The 18,890-nt window shown below is 44.2% G+C and overlaps 1 protein-coding gene and 1 long non-coding RNA gene across 6 annotated transcripts in view; one reads left to right on the top strand and one right to left on the bottom strand.

The window, feature by feature from the left end:
* Nucleotides 1-10,456: 10,456 nt before the first annotated feature.
* Nucleotides 10,457-14,263, bottom strand: LOC131516676 (uncharacterized). The gene is made up of 3 exons (XR_009264193.1): nt 14,189-14,263; nt 13,395-13,534; nt 10,457-10,590 (listed from the first exon to the last, which is right to left on the bottom strand). It is a non-coding gene; the product is annotated as an uncharacterized LOC131516676 (long non-coding RNA).
* Nucleotides 14,177-18,890, top strand: part of SNCAIP (synuclein alpha interacting protein) — a 159,239-nt gene continuing 154,525 nt past the window's right edge. The window contains exon 1 of one of the 5 annotated variants that reach the window (XM_058737948.1): nt 14,177-14,290. The gene's annotated coding sequence lies outside the window, so the exon portion shown is untranslated. Of the gene's footprint in view, nt 14,291-14,374; nt 14,456-14,638; nt 14,905-15,145; nt 15,563-18,890 lie in introns of those variants that run through there. The other 4 variants (XM_058737958.1, XM_058737938.1, XM_058737978.1 and 1 more) reach the window with 4 other exon arrangements.

Here is an 18,890-nt window from a genome sequence, read left to right as displayed (position 1 = left end):
AGGCAGAGGTAGGGTTGAGAAAAGGAATCAGTAAAACCCACACATTTCAAACAACAAGAGCTTTCACTCCTTCTCTTGTGGAATGTCAAGAGGCTGCCTTATGCTGGAGAATGTTCCCTGGCGGAGCTCTCTTCCCCTGCTGTGGAGAGGAGCCTCATGACTGCTGAGTTACAGTTGCAGCTCTGTAAGGATATTCCGTGAAGCTTTCTGTCAGAACAGCAAAGGCAGAAGGTGGAACTCGGTTGGTGTGGTGGGGAGCTGCCTCTCAATGTACGTTACAGAGTCTCTGAAAGCAAGTTTCTGTCACTGAACACCTCCCACAACTAAGGGCCTGAAAGCCCTGCCATCATATTCATTTATTTTGCACAAAGGGGATTCTAACCAGGTTTATGAGGAGACTGTTAACTGTACATATTATCCTTGAAATGTGCCCACTAGCAGCCTTCACTTCTATAAGTTTATCAGCTTTACTCCAGATCCTATGAGAATCCAGATGCAGCGGGACACAAGACAAGTATATTTTGGTGGCATGTGCTGGTTGGAGATAGGCATCCCCATGTTTGGGATGGGGTACACATTCCAGATGTAAGAATACGTGTGGTAAGACAGGGCCTATTTTGAAAGATAGAAGGCACTTGAAAAGTGCAGTGAGCATTGCTGGGAATTTACCCAAGGGATACAGGAGTGCTGATGCCTGGGGGCACTTGTACCCCAATGTTGATAGCGGCGCTTTCAACAATAGCCAAATTATGGAAAGAGCCTAAATGTCCATCACCTGACAAATGGATAAAGAAGACGTGGTTTATATATACAATGGAATACTACTTGGCAATGAGAAAGAATGAAACCTGGCCATTTGCAGCAATGTGGATGGAATTGGAGAGTGTTATGCTAAGTGAAATAAGTCAGGCAGAGGAAGACAGATACCATATGTTTTTGCTCATATGTGGATCCTGAGAAACTTAACAGAAAACTATGAGGGAGGGGAAGGGGAAAAAGAAAAGTTATGGAGAGGGAGGGAGGCAAACCATAAGGGACTGTTAAATACTGAGAACAAACTGAGGGTTGATGGGGAGTGGGGGAGAGGGGAAAGTGGGTGATGGGCATTGAGGAGGGCACCTGTTGCGATGAGCACTGGGTGTTGTATGGAAACCAATTTGGCAATAAATTATATTTAATATAAAAAATAAAAAAAATAAGTGGATAAAAAAGTGCATTGAGGTAGTCAGTACCCAACATAAACTTTGCTTATCCCACAATTTTGCTCTAAAGCACTGGCCTTGAGTAAAGATGGGACCCTGCTTTGAGGGCAGCCATGGGTGACTTATTGATGATGGCCAATGCAAAACAGAAGAACAACCCAGACGTCTGGTTGACCTCGGCTTCAGATGCTCCTCTACATTTCAGTGTTGAACAGGAATCTGCCACCAGGAGCCCATCTTGCTCGTCAGCAAAGAGGCAAGCCTTGCTGTTTTTACTGGCCAGGGTTCGTTGGTCAAATAATCTGCCCCAATCGGAGATTTCACTGGAAAATTGTCTCATGTTTTGCTTTTGTTTTTTGTTTTTTGTTTTACTTTCAGTAGAACAGAAGAACACAAAACAGAAGTGAAAGTGGATGCTGCTGCCTCTCTGGGGTCACAGGCAAGGCACCAGCACATCCTGGACTGCTCAGGTTATCTGAGAACAAGTTGTACACATCAGTCAGCAGGCATAAACATGCCAACGTGAAAAAATTAAGCCACTTGATAAACCACTACAAGAAGGGATTTTTTTTTCAACATCTGCCTGGAGAAGGTAGAGGAAAATATTACAGGTAATTGAGTCAGGCTTCAGAAACCTGAAGCATCATAAACCACCCTTCCCTGCCCCCCAAAAGAACTGATAAAGTCTGCAGGTTTAATACTGATGCAAAAGCAAAAAGAAAGGGTTACCCTTTTTTTTTAAAACTCTAGAACTTTCCCTGGAAAGGAATTCAAAGCAGAAGGCAAAATAAATGAATCCTGTCCACCAGGCTGATTAAAGAGTAGCAACTGTGTTGTCAACCCTGCCAGGACTCAAATGGCCCTATAGAATTCAGAATTAGAGGTGCTCGTAAGCCTCTTGATCTAGACAAATGGACAACAGACATCTGCCTGAAGGTGAAGAGCTGTTTTACTAACTGTCTCGTGTGGTAATTGACAGAAGCTGACAACAAAAATGGCAGAGATGTAGGTTAGGGGGTCAGTCATCTGCCAAGATCTGTTACCTTGGGGAAGGCAACAGTGCAGGGGTGGGTGTGGGAACAGACCTCGTCTGTCCTGGGCCAGATAATTTTTGTTCATGTTTCTCTTCCATTCACACTTCAAAGCATGCCTCGCTACTGCCTATTTCATGAGACCCTCTGTGTGTGCGAACACAAGGATGTGCAAGATGAAGATTTTAATTGGCCCTTGTCCTGGTCATTAGTTCATAGTTTGTGAGTAGGAAACTATGGTAACAATAATAAAAGTCATCGTAATTTTTAAAAGGGAAAGAGTATAAGAATATATACTCATTCTTCTAAGTGTATCACTAGAGCTAATAGCAAAAGCAAACAAAAAAGTAACGACAGACCCAATGTCCATCAATGCATTGAAATATTAATCAGTCACTAAACAAAATGAGGCAGACCTATGTATTTTACATGAAAAGACGTCCATAAGATTCTTTCAATTTTTAAGAAATTAAGTTGGGAACAAGATCCAAACTTTGACCTGATTTTGTGTTAAAAGGAAAAGAAATATCTTTTGATACACTCAAGGAGAAGGATCTGGAAGAGTACACTCAAACGCACACTTGAAGAATAGGTTTGAAAAGTAAGGTTTGGATTTTCATTTTCTAATGAATTAACTTCTTTACTACTTATATTTTTAAAAACGAACATAGATTAATGGATTAATTTTTTTAATAGTCAATTTTTTTGTTTAAAAATGAGGGAATGATGAATAGAAAAAAGAATATGGAAAGAGCTGAGAGATATGTTTTCAAAATTTTCACTTTTGCCTGCAGAGCACCTTGTATGCCAAGAACAGTTAATTTCATTGTGATGATTTAGTTGGTATTCAATTCCAGTGGATAAGTTAAGATTGATAGTCTCTTTAAAATTTCCGTGTATGTGTGTGTGTAATTTACGCTAACACATTGAGAGAAGGAAGGAAAATTATGTAATTGTTTCTGCTTTTCCTCTTTCTTTTCTCTACTTTGGGAAGCCTTTGTTACTCTTGTTTGCTTTTGTTCTCTCACCGTCTCTCTTTTGTGCACAATTGTTATTTGCTTTCAAACAGAAAGTACAAATTGTAAATCTTTCGATTACAAGTGACAGAAACCCAGCTCAAACTAGCCTATGGTAATAAGGAAAGCAGACTGGAAATTGGGGATGATGTGAATAAGAAACCAGGGGCTGAAGTTTTTTCATCAACATTTCCTTTCTTCCCCCCACCCCCCCCCCCCCCAGTACCACCTTTCTCTATGTTGGCTTCATTCTCAATTAGGCTGTCGACTCAGGGAGCAAAGATGGCCGCCACAGCTGCCCTGGACTGAAATCACCCTCAGAGCTAACAACCCTACAGAACAAGAGCGAATGCCTCTCTGTCTGTTGCTCAACCAATCTCCCATTCTTGTGCAATCTCTATGGCCACTAGAATGAGAGACTCCGATTGGTTAGTTTTGGCCATGTGCCCATCCCCACAGTAAAGGAGGCAGGTCAAGTGATAAACAAATCTATCAACTGAGGAAGGGTGAGTTCCCCCTTTTTTCCCCAGAAGAAAAAGATAACAGCTATTACCAGAAGGGAGAAGGTCTACTTAAGTAGGCAAAAATTACAGATACATGCTAAACATGGGATTTTAAAACGTGTCACATTCCATATGAAGAAGTAACAGAGCTGCTCTCATTTTCTCGGTCTTCATAAATTCTTGAAAGTTAGGCTTCCATGAGTTCTTAAAAATTCTGTCAGTGGATTGGAAGACATGACTGCCTGTGATTTTCTTCCCTTGTGTATCCTGTCTCGAGCACAAGGCTCTTTCTCTGACTTGCTCAACTGTCCTGTCACTTGCCTTTCCAGTGATTTATCTCCAAAGGAAACTGGCAAAATGAAAAAAATTCTGATTTTAAAGATTTCTTCTTTGATTACGGGGTGGGGGACAGAAAATACAGTGTTTCAGATAGGCGTTTTAAAAGCCTTGAGCTGGTGAGTTTTGCATAAAAATAACTTATGTTCTTTTTCCCCAAGCCAGGAGTCCTTTAAAAAAAAGCAGGTGTTCCGGATACTAGAGATGACAAACAGCTTTATAACTAACACAAGGAAGAACAGAGGACAGTGAACTCGCCTGCCAAGTGTTAAAGCCAAGGGCAAAATAGTCCAAAATGGATTTTTCTAGAACCATTTCAAAGCAGGGGAAGCCAAAGGATTAGTAAAACAGTGAGCCTATAGTCTGGTCACTTTGAAGTCTGATATATTAGCTAGGTTGTTAATGGCATACATTTACACAGATCTTTTCAAGGGAAAAGATTTTTTCCTTCAGCCAAGTATGAAGATATGATAGCTTTTTCCTCTGTTCTCAGATCATGCTAAGCGTCTTCAACATCTGTTGCATAGTCTGCATGGAGTGGGGCCATTGCCAAGAAATTTCCAGAATATACACTGGATGCCTTAGCTCACTGATTGCAAAGGCTTGTTTTCTGTTTGTTTAGTTGTTGTTTTGGAGGGAGGGAGAGGGAGTTTGGGATTAAGTTTGGAGAATCACGCAGGCTCTTTTGTTAAGGAAGCACAAACAGGGGCACCTGGGTAGCTCAGAGGGGTTGAGCGGTTGGTTGAGCATCTTACTTTGGCTCAGGTCATGATCTCACGGTTCGGTTCGTGAGTACAAGCCCCAAGCTGCACATCGGGCTCGCTCCTGTCAGCAGAGCCCCCTTAGGATTCTCTGTCTGCCCCCCCTGCAACTTTCTGCCCCTCCCCCTCCTCTCTCTCAAAAATAAATAAACATTAAAAAAAAAAAGCACATGCAATCTGAAGGGCCATATATTCTGCAGTTCCTCAGTCAGTTAGCCCAAGGATGAAGTAGTGTTTTGTTCTATTTTGTTATTTTACGCTCCTGGTTTCCTTCTTTGGAAACATCTTCAGAGCACATCAGTAATTTCCTTCCAACACTTATTGATGCGTTTTCTACCAAGCATCAATTTTTCCAATACTGTGTAACTGTCACATCCATCTGTTACCTTCCACCTAGACCTGAAGTTGGTTAGCCTCCTGTTTTTCCCTCTGACAACACTGCCATCCATTTTGACAGAATGGGTTAGAAAAGATGCTTAGGGAGCAGGCATGGTGAGGGTGATTTTTCACTTTCCCTAGAACAGAGCTGTCCGACAGATATACAATGTGAGCAAAACGTGGGAGTTTCAGTTTTAAGGTAGTGAGATTTAAACAAAAAAAAAAAAATTGCAGGAGAAATTAATTTTCAGTATTTGATTTAATCCAATATATCCAGACATTATACAATTATTAATGAGATCGTTTCCATTCTCTTTTCTGTACTAAGATGGTGAAATACTGGTGGGCATTGTACAGTGACCACACATCTCAGTTTGGACTAGCCACAGTCCAAGTTCTCAGTAACTACCTCTGGCTACTGGCTACTGTATTGGACAGCGTGGCCCTAGAGGGTCCCTGGAGACTATACTTAAATTATTTGCTGTGGACTTGTTATGCTTTTATATAATACTACATAGTATAGTCTGAGTAGTACAGGATGCTATGAACAATAGAATTGTGGTGGTTTTTTTTTTTTCCAAAAACACTCATTTCCTCAAATCCGTACCAAGATTCCAAGCTCTTTTCCCCTTGTCCATCTAGCTAGCAAAGCCACTGCCAAGGTCATGACAGGTTTTAGAAAATGTGGAAAGTGAGAGCCGAGGAAAAGCCCTCCACATTTCGAAGTCACAATTCTTAAATTCCACGTTAGATACCAAACATTTTCAGATGTATGTCCCTCATTATTTATGATTCTCACAGACGTTTTCCATCCCCTGCGTGATTTCCCGCTCCCTGACTTGTTCTGGAAAGTATTTTGTGTTCCAGTCTCAGTCGTCCAAGGTTCGGGAACAGTTCATCTCTCCACCTCAGATACATGTGTTTAATAGCCCTGCTTGACCTCCACACCGGGGAGGATGTCGTAGGAGCTCGACTTTCTCTGAAGTCTCGCTGTCTGGGGATGAGCAGCGTGCCGTGACATTGTCCTCACAGATGCTTTGCAAGCACTTTGAATGTGTCAGCATTTCCACCTGGGTTTCCTGAATATATGGTTAACGGCATCGCTGGTTGTTTTTGTATGTGTGTGGTGCCAGTCGAAGAGGTAGATTGATAGGACCCTCCTTGAATCACTTCGTTATTTGAGACCTACTCTGAACACTCTTGGCTTCTTAGTGGTGGGGTGGTTGGGTGCTCAGCAGTCCCAGCTGGTTCCTCTGCCTGGGACTCTTCTCTTCTCAATGTTCACTGGTTAGGCTCCCTCTCACCCTTCAAATCTCAGAGGCCTTCCCTGACCATGTAGTGTTCTATTAGATCCTTATTTTTTTTTTTTTTTGCCACAAAAGTCTGTTTTCTGCCTTTACAGCTCTTAACAACACTGAAATGCACTTGTTTATTGACTCTGTCAAAGGGCAGCCCAGTGTGTCCATTCTGTCCACCCCAATATATTCTAAACAACTAGCTCATTGCCCAGTGTACAGCAGGTGCTCGATTATATTAATTTGCTGGATAAGTGCATAACAAGTTATATTTTTCCAAGAACTGTATTCTTCCATTTACACCACATTGGTGGTAAACTCATCAAAATCATATTGACCGCCCTAGAGTTAAAAATACTGACACTTTTCTCACTAAAGATGTTCCATTTTTCAAAATACTTCTACTTCATCAGTTCTTGAATTGTGCATCACATCACTCACAGTGGTCTGGGAAGAATGTTAGGTGCCTTTGACAATCCAATGGTAAATATCAAATGAGAGCCACATTTTCAAAACTCTTAAATTGCCAGAGCACCAGCGACAATACTTAAACATGAACTGAAAGTCTTTCTGAATAACATCTCATGTAATCTAAGGGCTTATAATAAAAGTAGGGCCGTGGATAACTATACACATACCCCATAGGAACCCAAGATGTACTTCAATTCCAGTTCGAGAAGCAAAGCATCCCAGTGTTATTTAATGCCGTGATATAAGTAGAGAAGAAATGAACTCTACAGTCAGCTAGCACAGCACTGGGCTTCAGAACCCACATTTCCAGGGAAATTTCCAGGGAATTCATGCAGGTGCTGTAGGCCTTCCACAGTTCATTTGTTTGGCAAATACTTATTAATATTCTTATGTGTCCAGGTTTAAGTTCTCTTAGAATACTGACTTATTCAGTTATCATAACAATCTTGTGCGATAGGCACTATGAGCATCCCATTTTGTAGTTGTGGAAACTAAGTCCTGGCCACATTCCCTAACTTCGAAGATGGTACGAAATGAAGCTGAGATTTGAACCCAGGAAGTCTGACACTGAGATCAGTGTGCCTAACCTCTACTCTGCAGGGCTGCCCTAGACTTTAAATTTACAAGCCTTTAGTCTATCAACAATTACATCTTTCTCTCTTCTTCCCACAAGCCACCTTTAAAACATTTCCCATGATTTACAAGGAACATTTTTCATCGGCCATCAGCTTTCCTCATCTAGTTCAATATGAATTTCGCTTTTCTCCCCTTGTTTTCTTCTAAAGGGGACCATATGTCCCCAAGCTGAGGAATTGGGAACTGGAAGCTATAAATTTAGAGGAAAAAGTAAAACTCACAACACAGTCATATCTAAGAAGACTGAAAACCGTACTTCATTTTCTGAACTAGTTTTTCTTCCGAAAAGCTGTTTGGAAACAGGATTTATTCTGCTTTGGAACAGAGGGGATTATAATTACTTATGCATTCCATTCACTGCCGGCTTTCTCCTGCTGCTTAGAGGTAACCAGTTCGAATGTCTCTGTGTGGCTTATCCAAGGGTAAAAAGATTTTGTTCTATTAACCCACTAGAAACTGCTCAGGGATAAAGCCAAAAACCAGTGCATCCTAGCTTTAATCCCCATAGCATCAAAATCTCCTTGTTGCACTTCATAATAATGAGCGTCGTCTGTCGACCCATCTAATCATCTTCAAGTGCATGGGTTTGGTCTCAAGATAGAATAGGTAAGAAAAAAGGTGAGTTACTTATAAAGACAACAGAAACTCTGAATCCAAGATATAGCACAAGAATACTCAAAGCACAGATGATGTGCTATAGTGAAATCATTATCAAAATGAAGAAGCGAGACTCTAGTTGCCTGGAAGACTGAATTCAGTTAAATCCACAGTGTGGTTACAATTGATAAGTAATCAGTGGAATGCATTTTCGTAAATCTCCTGTTCTACCACCGGGGCAGGTCCATGCGAACGTGGCACGGTGTTCAGAAGTTGACCCACATTCCTCTTCAAATCACTTAACCACACTCAGCTGACCTGCATTCCTTTTTAGAACAATCTAATCAAATTCATTTCAAATACCAGAACCTCCAGTTCAAGATTTAATCGGTGTTTATGCACACGCATGAAATCTCTAGTGTCCACGTGTGCCCTTGACGATGGAGACTCCATGTTTACAGAATTTTGCAGAACTTCCCAGCCATAGTTTTTCAATCTTATATGGATTCCCTCTCTCTCTCTTCTCCTTCCCCTCCCCCTTCCCCTCCTCCTCCCTCTTCCCTTCCCCCCCATCCCCCTCCCCATCCCCCTCCTCTCTTTCTTAAGAGGTCTTTAATCTGTGGGATATACCAATTGTTGAAAACACCCATCCTGGGCCTGAGTCTTAGAAACTATTTCTCTTTCCTATTCACCCACATTGGAAAGTAGTGTAAGCCAGTAGGCAAATTACTAATGTGGAAGCTCTGGAAAATATATCAATCCCATGGTATAGCATAAAGAATCTGGATGACTAGTTAGTAACTAAGATATTGTTATGTACACGTATCATATTATGGAAGCAAATATGCTGACTGTTTGGCACCTTACAGCATTTTCATTTATCCCTAATGAAGTTGAATACTCTGATGTCAAAGGGCTATGTAAATCACCAACAGCAAAAAAACCAAATGTATGGAAAAGTTGAATAATCAGACTGCATTTTGAAGGATTTAAAACACTCCTCAGTTATTGTTGTAGAGTGTTAGGAATTTCCCTTGCAGACAAAAATGTTGGATGTAAAAGTTTGCTTAGAAATAACCATCTTACGGCGACATAACAGGTCCACGGCATTAATTTATACCAGTGACTAGGGTAGCTATTCATGAAGATTAAAAAAAGACACAAGTACCCAATCAAAGCCAAACACAGACAAGTACGATTGACTTTATTCAGGTTCTGGCAATACCCTGAGCACCCTAACTCCAAGCATCTGAGTGTTTCTGCACAGGCATTTTGTGTTAGACTTTTACAGGGAGGGAGAGGCAAGTTGCAGGTGGGGTGATGTATCATTGGGATTGCTTTGCAATCAAGGGAAGTCTAGATCAGTTAGCTGAACAGGAAATGTTTTTTCTGTGTGTAGCAAGTTTCAGAGGGACAAACAGTTGAATCTCAGCTATTCATTCATGAGACAAAGAAAGGGAAGTTGGAGGGTCTGTGTCTAGTCCTGCCAGCACGTTCATGCAGAAGGGGAAAGTCTCTGTTTGGCCTTGGTCATAGGTAAACAAGGGAGTCACCTACAGAGCTTATGGAGTCATGAGAAAGAGGAGACCATGAGTTTTATCAATTATACGGGGAGTTGGCTTTTTGTGGTAAGACATTTCCTGGAACACGAAAAGGTGGGGGCATTTCTCATCCGTTGCTGATTTCTGGGAGCACAAGCCTCAGGCACATTTTACTGTTGTCAATGCTAGTCTGATTCAGATTGGAGGCGTCAGTAGACAGATAAGGAGATGGGATATAACTCAGGGGGAGTCTGTTCAAACAGATCCAAAGGCAACAAGCCACCCTGAGGGGGAAAATATTTTCCATTAAAATTATCTGGAAAAATGTGGTCCATGGGTGGCTCTCGGTCAGTGAAACATTGAACTCTTGATCTCAGCTCAGGTCTTGATCTCAGGGCCCTGAGTTCAGGTCCACATTGGGTGTGGAGTCTACTTTAAAAAAAAAAAAAAAAAAAAAAGGATCCGGCGGTTGTGGGGGCGGGGGGAAGGTGACCTATTACACATGATGTAAGTGGAATTCTTGGGAAATCCGTTGGGATGGTGAAGAAATGCTACTTTTAAATGAAAACTGGAGGTTTTTGGATGAAGCTTTACAAGAATGGGCAGGGAGTCTCTCGGGGGTGCAGGTGAAGTGGGAGCCCAAGTCAACCTCAGGTAGAATAAAGTGCTAACCTGCAAAAATCTGGCAATTGGGTTACAGTAAATGTAGTTAAATCCAGTCATGAAACCTACATACTGCCTGCCTGAATAGAGTTTGGATCCAGACTTCCTCTAGGTATTTCAGCGGCTTTACAGATTCACTGTGCTCTGTGTTGGTAGCTCACTATGGAAGAGAAACCCAGAGGAAAGATCATGGCTCCCAATCAGTTGACTCCCCCCACCAAAAAAAAAAACCCTTTGCCCCCAGTAGAGTCTTTTTGTATTTTTGCCCCAAGCTACCTCAGAACACATCAAGACACTCTCCTTCATCTGATCATATTTTTGCACGTGATTTCATTGTTTCCATTTAAAAATACCAACAAAACTTCTAATGATCTGTAAGGATAGGTAAAGCATAGTAACAGGATTCGTTGAAATCCCAGGATAATCTCAGTGAGTCAGGTTAACAATCCATAAAGTTTCTTCTATATCAAATCTTTTATTAAAGCTGCCATATTATAAGCAGCTAAGCTGCTGGACTTGAATTTCATCTCCCTCCCAATTCTAAGTTTATTAGAAGTCTAAGATGAAGCAAAGGCTAAATCTTGCCCCAAGAAGAGAGAAAAGAAATACGGAAGGGGAGGGGCACCTGGGTGACTCAGTTGGTTGAGCTTCCGACTCTTGGTTCAGGTCGCAGTCTGATGGTTCATGAGATCGAGCCCTGCATCGGGCTCTGTGCTGACAAAGCCTCCTTGGAATTCTTTGTCTTCCTTTCTTTCTGCCCCTCTCCTGCTCATATGCTCTCAAAATAAATAAATTAAAAAAAAATGTTTTTAAAGAAGGCAAAATCTACATTGAAAGAATAGGAAAACAAGAGAATTGTTTTCTGCTTGATCATTGACAATGTTCTAGCAGGTTTATCCAATTTTTGTAGCACAATAAAGATATGTAATGGAAACTGGGTAAAAGGATAGAGGCAGATGTTTAATTGTAATAATTGAATGAACAATTAGATGTCAGCTCTTTGGCAGATGATATACAGTGAAATGCACTTCTGTACCAATTATTTTCAGTAGCTAGCTCTTGAGTATAAAAATGTGCTCAGTGTTGAATCGAAATACGAAGAATATAAACTCCCCGGCATCTTGATGGGAGGTGACAGTTGAATAGTAGGGGATAAGAAATGGACACAAAGCAGAAATGGTGCTCCAAAATGGGAACATCCTGTGTGGTGTTAGGCACAGGTAGGAGTCTTCCTAAAAGGGGTAAATGGTCCAGTAGCGGAGGTTGCTAAGCGCTTTCATTGGTACTAACTAGCCTACCAAGGCAGCTGCTTGATTAGGAAACTGAGTATCAGACTGGTTGGTAATAAGCAATTGAAAGACTAGGCAGAGTAGTTCATGAACTTGATAAAAGAGTCAACACGTTGTTGAGGAAGCTGGCTTTCTTGCCATCCGCTCTATAATCTAGCATCTCTGTTCCAACGCAACTACACTACCTCCACGCTTTGGCATGTGGTTTAAGATTTAGCAACAGATTGCACAGAAGAAGCAAACCAACAAACAATCCAAGCAAAAGCAAACTCATGGACTATGTAGGAAAGTATATATAAGCGTAGGCTAAAATCACAGTGTAAAAATAATCACATGGAAACAATGGTAAACATGTAATCAAAAACATGTTAGAAAGAGAATAAACCATAACGAAAGAACTCTAAAAAAAATGGAAAAATATCTGAAACAACATCGCAAAGATTGCTCTTTCACACTATGGCATGCTATGCCTTTGGCTGCCAAAACCAGAGAACTTTTTTTTCCTGGGAAAACCCATTTTCTGTACCTGCAACACAGTCGAGCCCCTCTTGTGGAACGATTTAAACTGAATTAACACCTGACTCATTGTTAGAGCGAGTAGATGTTTACAGCAGTGGGAAGATGTCCATTAATTACTCTTCAACAACTTAGTCCTTCAATAAATTAAAATCTGATTTTTAAAGAACAGGACGTCAAAAATATTTAACAAGATGGCAGTGAAACAATGCTCTCTGTAGACCACGTCAAGGATGACACCAATTTCCATCCATATCTACTGGATGGAAGCAAGATGTGCTTTTCTCGGAGTTTATACGAGGCAAAAAAAAAAAAAAAAAAAAAAAGGGAAAACACACAAAAAAACGGTATTTTTATTTTAACCAGATGTGAATGAATTAAGCCCAATATTTTCAAGTATTTTTAGTGCCATATGATGTCATCTGATTTTGTATTTTCTACTGAGGGATAATGTGTGTTTTTAAAATTGTGAAGCCACTTTCCATGTATGTACTCAAAGTCGTATGTATGATAAATGACAATAAACAAATTACAAGGCTGCAGGACACGCTCTTGGCTGTTTATGTCGAAAAGCAGAGAGGGAGAGATTTAGTTTTTCAATAGGAAATCAAATTAAAAGCATGTGAAATGTCTTCTGCTGGCCTTCAAGGTAGTCCTCATTTTAGTAATTATGTACTTGTCCAAAACAGGTCCAGAACAGGATTGCTGAGCTGTGTCCTCCTAATCCTACAACTTGCCTTTTTCCGGCCAACAGAGCAACCCATGGACTCCACAGGCACTGTGTGCAGTGTTACACAAGTCATCCAGAGAACCCCAGTTTTTCATTTTTTTTACTGTTTATTTATGAGAGAGGCAGAGCGTGAGCGGGGTGGGGGGGGGCGCGGGTGGAGAGAGAGAGGGAGACACAGAATCTGAAGCAGACTCCAGGGTCTGAGCTGTCAGCAGAGAGCCCCATGTGGGGCTGGGACTCAAAGACCCCGAGATCGTGACCTGAGCTGAAGTCCTATAATGCTCAACTGAACTGAGCCACCCAGGTGCCCCCAGAGAACCCCAGTTTTTAAACAACCAGGTCCTTGCTGGTTGTTACATATTGAATCTATATTATAATGAACATATGTAATAATACAGTATTACATGCCATTAATATATAATACATTACCATTATTCTATGGGGTAAATATATTATCGATGATGTATCTTCACTGACAGGCTCACACATGCTACACATCCCCAGTGCCATTAACCCAGATTAAGTGCTGAGTTTCTCAGGATCGTGGCGCCACTCTTGCTTGCTTGGACCTGGCAAGGGAACAAAGAGGATGGATGGACGAGAACTTGCTTCCTCACACTTTTCTCTGGGGCAGCAATGGGCAAGTAGCCACACCCTGGAGCAAGAGAGTGGCCCTCCATAGCAATGCTGAGTGAACTTCTCCAGTCATCTCTCCTGGGAAAGAGATTTCTTAAAAACCATTTAAAGCTTTCCAAAGGGCAAAAGCGAGATGGTCGTGAGCCAATGTTACCATAAATGCTTCCACTCTCCCTGATTTCATTTCGGAAATAAGGAAGGAAAGACGCAGTCACCACTGCTGGCTTGCCCACACGCCTCACCAGCTGCCCACAGCCCCCCCCCCCCCACCATCCCTCCCATTGCTCCCTGTCTCCCATTAAGAAAAAGACGCTAAAAGTAAAGTTAATATTCCTGTAGGGACGGTGATGTGTTCAACGCTGTACAATTAAAAAGCCATTATTTCAGACCAAAGTCTCCAGCCAGCACCCACGCTTGAGCAAAGCACGTTCCGGGCCAAGCCCCCTTGTCCTCCTCTCCCTGGCGAAGTCCTGGAGGGGACGAGCCTCCGGGGCGGGAAGGAGGAGTGGGGGCGAGGACTCCGTGCCAGCGCCACATCCTCTGCCAAAGGCTTCGCAGGCACAGCAGTGTCCCAGTACTGTGCCCACCTTCCGTTTCCCCTCCCCGAGTCCCTCGTCCCGGTTCAGGCCGGACCCCGCTGGACTGATTTGGGGACCAATGAGGTGGCAGCGGCTGACGCGTGGATCCCGGTGAGGGTCGATTTCATTTCCAGGGGGAGAGGCCGCCGGGCGGGGGGCGGAGGAGAAGGAGGGAAGCGGGGGGCAAAAAGTAGGAGGGGAGGAGAGGAGAAGCCCAGCTGGGGAGACGCAAAGGCGGCAGAGGCGAACGAGCGAAAGGTGGAGAAGGAAGCGCAGGTTCGCGGACAGCGGCGGGCGGGTGGGGAGGCGGCGCGGGAGGGGCGTGGGCCGACCGGGGAGGGTCGCCGTCAGGCGGGCGGAGCAGGGGCGCGCGGCCCGGGGTGGGGAGGGGAGCGGGCGCGGGGACGCGGGGCGCGCGGCGGCTCCGGCAGCCCGGGCGGTGTGGCCGCGCCCCCGTCCCCGGCGGTGCGCCCCGCGTCCCCCCGCGCCGGCTCCGCGCCCGGCCGCCCCGGGGCTGCCCCCGCCCGCGCGCGCCCGTTGGGGGGCCGGGGGAGCGGCGCCGGCGGCCCGGCCGCATTGTGACGTAGCGGGGCCGCGGCAGCGCCTCCGCCGCCCGCCCCGCTCCCGCTCCCGCTGCGGCGGTTCCTGCTCCCGCCGCCGCCGTCCACCGTGCGTCCGTCAGTCCGTCCGCGCTTCCGAGCCGCCGGCGCGCCGGGCGCCCCCCGGTGAGTCCAGGTCCCCGGCGGGCGCGGCGGGGAGGCGGCGGGCGGCGGCGGCGGGCGGCTGAGCCTCTCCAAGTTTGCACCGGGAGACCCCGGCGGGTGTCGCCCCTGCTCCCCGCAGCCCCCGGGCCCCCTTTGTGCCGCGAGTCCCGGCGGCCGGGGCAGCGGCTGCGCCTCTGCAGAAAGGGTTTTGGGGGTGGTGGGGGGGGTGGGGAGGAGGTCTCTATAGTAACGGCTGCGGCTACCGAGCGGCAGCTTTACTCAGGGGAAGGGGGGTGGGCAGACAGCCCCCGCCTCGGTTTCCAAAGGATTGTTCCTTCCCTTTGCCCGTTTCGTGTGGTTATTATCCTGGCTGCCACCTCGGAGGCAGGGATGGGCAGTGCCCCAGCGCCTGAAAGCCGAGATAACGAGGAGCGAAGTAATAGTAACAGCGACAGGACCCAATCACGATAATAATAAACGCGAAAGGGGGGCGCCTGGGGTTGTGCCGCCCAGGGGAGCCCCGCGCGCATCCCCGGAGCTCCCTGGCTGCCCCGTCCAGCCGGGGCTGCGACCTGCCCCTCCGGCGCTGTCCTGCGTCCCGGGCTCGTCCGCGTCGATTTTAGCCGCGAATGTGCCTCTCTTGGCCTTCTCTCGTGGTGATGACTTTCATCTGCAGGTGGTAAGTGGGGTGAACTGGTATTTTGGCTATTGTCAAATGCCACGTTTTGTTTATTTCATTTTTACGAAAAGAAGAGAAGGGAAAATTATGAGCCGTTACTGGCAGCCATACAGTTTCCACAGGAAATACTAGCATTCTTTGAGGAACACGCTACTGCTTGCAGCAAAGAAAAGTCTTTAGGAAACAAAAAGGCAACGGCATTGTTGCTCATTTTCAATGGACCGCTAGGAGGGGGGGGGGGGCGGCGGGGACGTGTTGTTTTTTCCTGTGGGAACGTTGCTTTCCTTGGGAAAGTTAATTAAGGAAGCATTCCGGTCGGTGTCAGTTTTTCACTGGCGGGTGGCTGTGCTACCTCGCTCCTGTTGACTGTTACTGACAAGTGCCCATCAGACACCCCGGAGGCAAGGAAGAGCCCAGAGGAAGGGAGAGACGGTGCAGGACAGGCCCGCCGCACACCACGTGCTGTGGAGCCCCGCCAGGGTGCAGTTTGCAAAATGAAATAAGGGCTGTCTGGGGAGGTTTATGAGGATTACATGTGTGCACAGTATGTCAGTTCTCCAAGGTGTCACTCTAAACACGTAATTTTCGAGCACCACTTTCCTTGCTGAATCTGCAGGAAGGCAAAAACCTATTTCTCTCATTATGGAGCAGACATCCCAGCGGGGAATGGGTTGAAATCTGTATTTCATTTGTACATATTGAAATTTTAAAAGGCAGAGAGAACAAGGTATAGGAAAGCGGTATGCTAATGTGTTCACCTCTGGGAGAGAATGTCTATTGGCCATTCCTGATGCATCTCAATGTTAATTTACACTCAGCCTGGTGAGAGTGAAAGGAGATCGCTTTAAGGGGTTCTTGAAACTGTTTGAAGAAGGTGTGATGTTTTCTATCCATCACAGAAGTCTCTCATGCGAAGGCAGTTTCAACTGAAGATTACCCATAATCAAATAGGAAGGAGTCCCTAGGTCTAGAATCAGAAAAAAAAAAAAAAAAAAAAAAAAAAAAAAAAAAAGATGGTGCTTCTCTTAAGGATCTGTGGACATCTCAGTTAGAAAAAAAAATAATTATTAAAAACTAAGGGATATAACTTTGAATATAGATTTAATTTTCATGAGGATAAGTTACAAGATAGTAGATTGGAACTAACACTGCCTGTACTGGTTTGACATTTACTGTGTATTGATGTCCAAAAGCAAGTGACCAGGGCAAATGAAGCTCTCCATGTACTATGTCACAGCCTTGCTAATTCCAGGCAGTTGTCCTGGTGCAGGTGTCTGTGGAAATGCAGAACAGAGGCCAAGAAACTTTGTGTGCGCCGTTGTTTTGGAAGGAAGTGGAGTAGTACTTTACTGCTCTTAGGAGGGAAACCCACACAAACATCTTATACAAACAAATGATCTTTGATATTATCACAGGAAGCCTGGAGCTGTTTCTCTTGCCAGATTTAAGGCATTACTTGTCAAAAGAGGAAATCTCCCAAGGAGCAGGTGCATCATTATAAGAAACACAAGGGAGATTCTCTTTTAAATGCAAAATCTAATTGAAAGGCAACAAGAGAATCAGTGACACTCTTCGAATAGAAACCTTGTTTTTGGCAGTCTGTCAGGTTACCGTTGCAAACCACATAGGAGAAATATGTGTCTTGGGAGAACAATAACATCCTGGTGAAAATCAAACAGTTGCTTCTGTGAAACTTTTACCCTTATATACTTGGTTCCTTGTGCACCTTTAAAAAAATATGTTTGTTTATTTATTTGGAGGAAGAGAGAGTGTGAGCAGGGGAGAGGGCACAGAGAGGGAGAGAATCCCCAGCAGGCTCCACGCTCAGCGCAGAGCCCAGTGCGGGGCTTGATCCCATGACTGTGAGATCATGACCTCTGCAGAAATCCAAAGTCGGACTCTTAACCGACTGAGCCACCCGGGTGCCTCATTCTTGTGTACCTTTGACTGATGTGCGGGTTTAGTTACAAGAAATAATTTACTGAAAATGGATCAGTAATGAATCGGTTACTACTATGATATATACTTTGCATGATTTTGCACTTTATGTGGATAACTAGATTTCATAATTGGCTGTTTCCATCTTAGCTCTCTTTTAAGCTTTAAAAGTTAGCGACCAGGGCGGGGCGCCTGGGTGGCTCAGTCAGTTAAGCATCCAACTTCGGCTCAGGTCATGATCTCATGGTGCTTGAGTTCAAGCCCAGCGTCGGGCTCTGTGCTGTCAGCTCAAAGCCTGGAGCCTGCTTCAGATTCTCTGTCTCTCTGTCTCTCTGTCTGCCCCTCCCCTGATTGCGCTCTATTTCTCTCTCAAAAATAAACATTAAAAAAAAAAAGTTAGTGACCAAAATATTTGTCCAAATGATGACTATGAATTGATAAGGCTGATGGCTGGGCCCCGAAATGCACTAGTTGATTCCTCTTTATTGTGTATTCACTTTGTGCATTTGTGGCATATAAGAGTATAAAACACAGGAACTCTTCACAAGGAATTTAGAAGGGAGGAAATAGGACACATGAAAAATGAATCATACAAAAGATGAAGGAAGATACTGTATGATTGAGCAACCAAGATGCTAAATAGTAAATGAAAAGGGATTCTAAGGAGAAAATGACCAAATCAGCTCAGATGTTTTTATCACTTGTCCATGGCTGCATAACCAGTCACCCCAAAAAGCATTTGCTTAAAGCAAATATTAAAGCTCATGGTTGTGTGGTCCATGGTTTGGACTGAGTTCAGCTGGATGGTTCTGCTGCTGATCTTGGTGGGGTTCCTTCAGGCATCTTCAGTCACCTGGTGGGTGAGCTGGTGGCAGGGTCATCTAGGAGGGCTTCAGTTACATCTGCCGGTAATCAGACTGTTAGCCAGGTTAACAGGCACCCAAGACGTCTACATCCCATGGACCAATTCGATTCAAATCACAAGGTCACCTTGGATTCAAGCAGTATAGAAAGATTCCACTTCTTTTTTTTTTTTAATTTTTTTAATGTTTATTTATTTTTGAGAGAGACAGAGACAGAGAGTGAACAGGGGAGGTGCAGAGAGAGGGAGACACAGAATCTGAAACAGGCTCCAGGCTCTGAGCTGTAAGCACAGAGCCCGATGCGGGGCCCAAACCCACAAACTATGAGATCATGACCTGAGCCGAAGTCGGACACTTAACTGACTGAACCACCCAGGCACCCCAAGAAAGACTCCACTTCTAATGAGAGGTAGCTGCAAGAAATTATAGCCTCCTTTTTTTTTTTCTTTCTTTCTTTCTTTCTTTCTTTCTTTCTTTCTTTCTTTCTTTCTTTCTTTCTTTCTTTCTTTCTTTTTTTTTTTGCAATT

The sequence above is a fragment of the Neofelis nebulosa genome, chromosome 1 (genome assembly GCF_028018385.1).
Source record: "Neofelis nebulosa isolate mNeoNeb1 chromosome 1, mNeoNeb1.pri, whole genome shotgun sequence".
Lineage (NCBI taxonomy): Eukaryota > Metazoa > Chordata > Mammalia > Carnivora > Felidae > Neofelis > Neofelis nebulosa.
The sequence above is the reverse complement of the archived record's forward strand: the minus strand, read 5'-3'. Positions and strand labels throughout refer to the sequence as shown.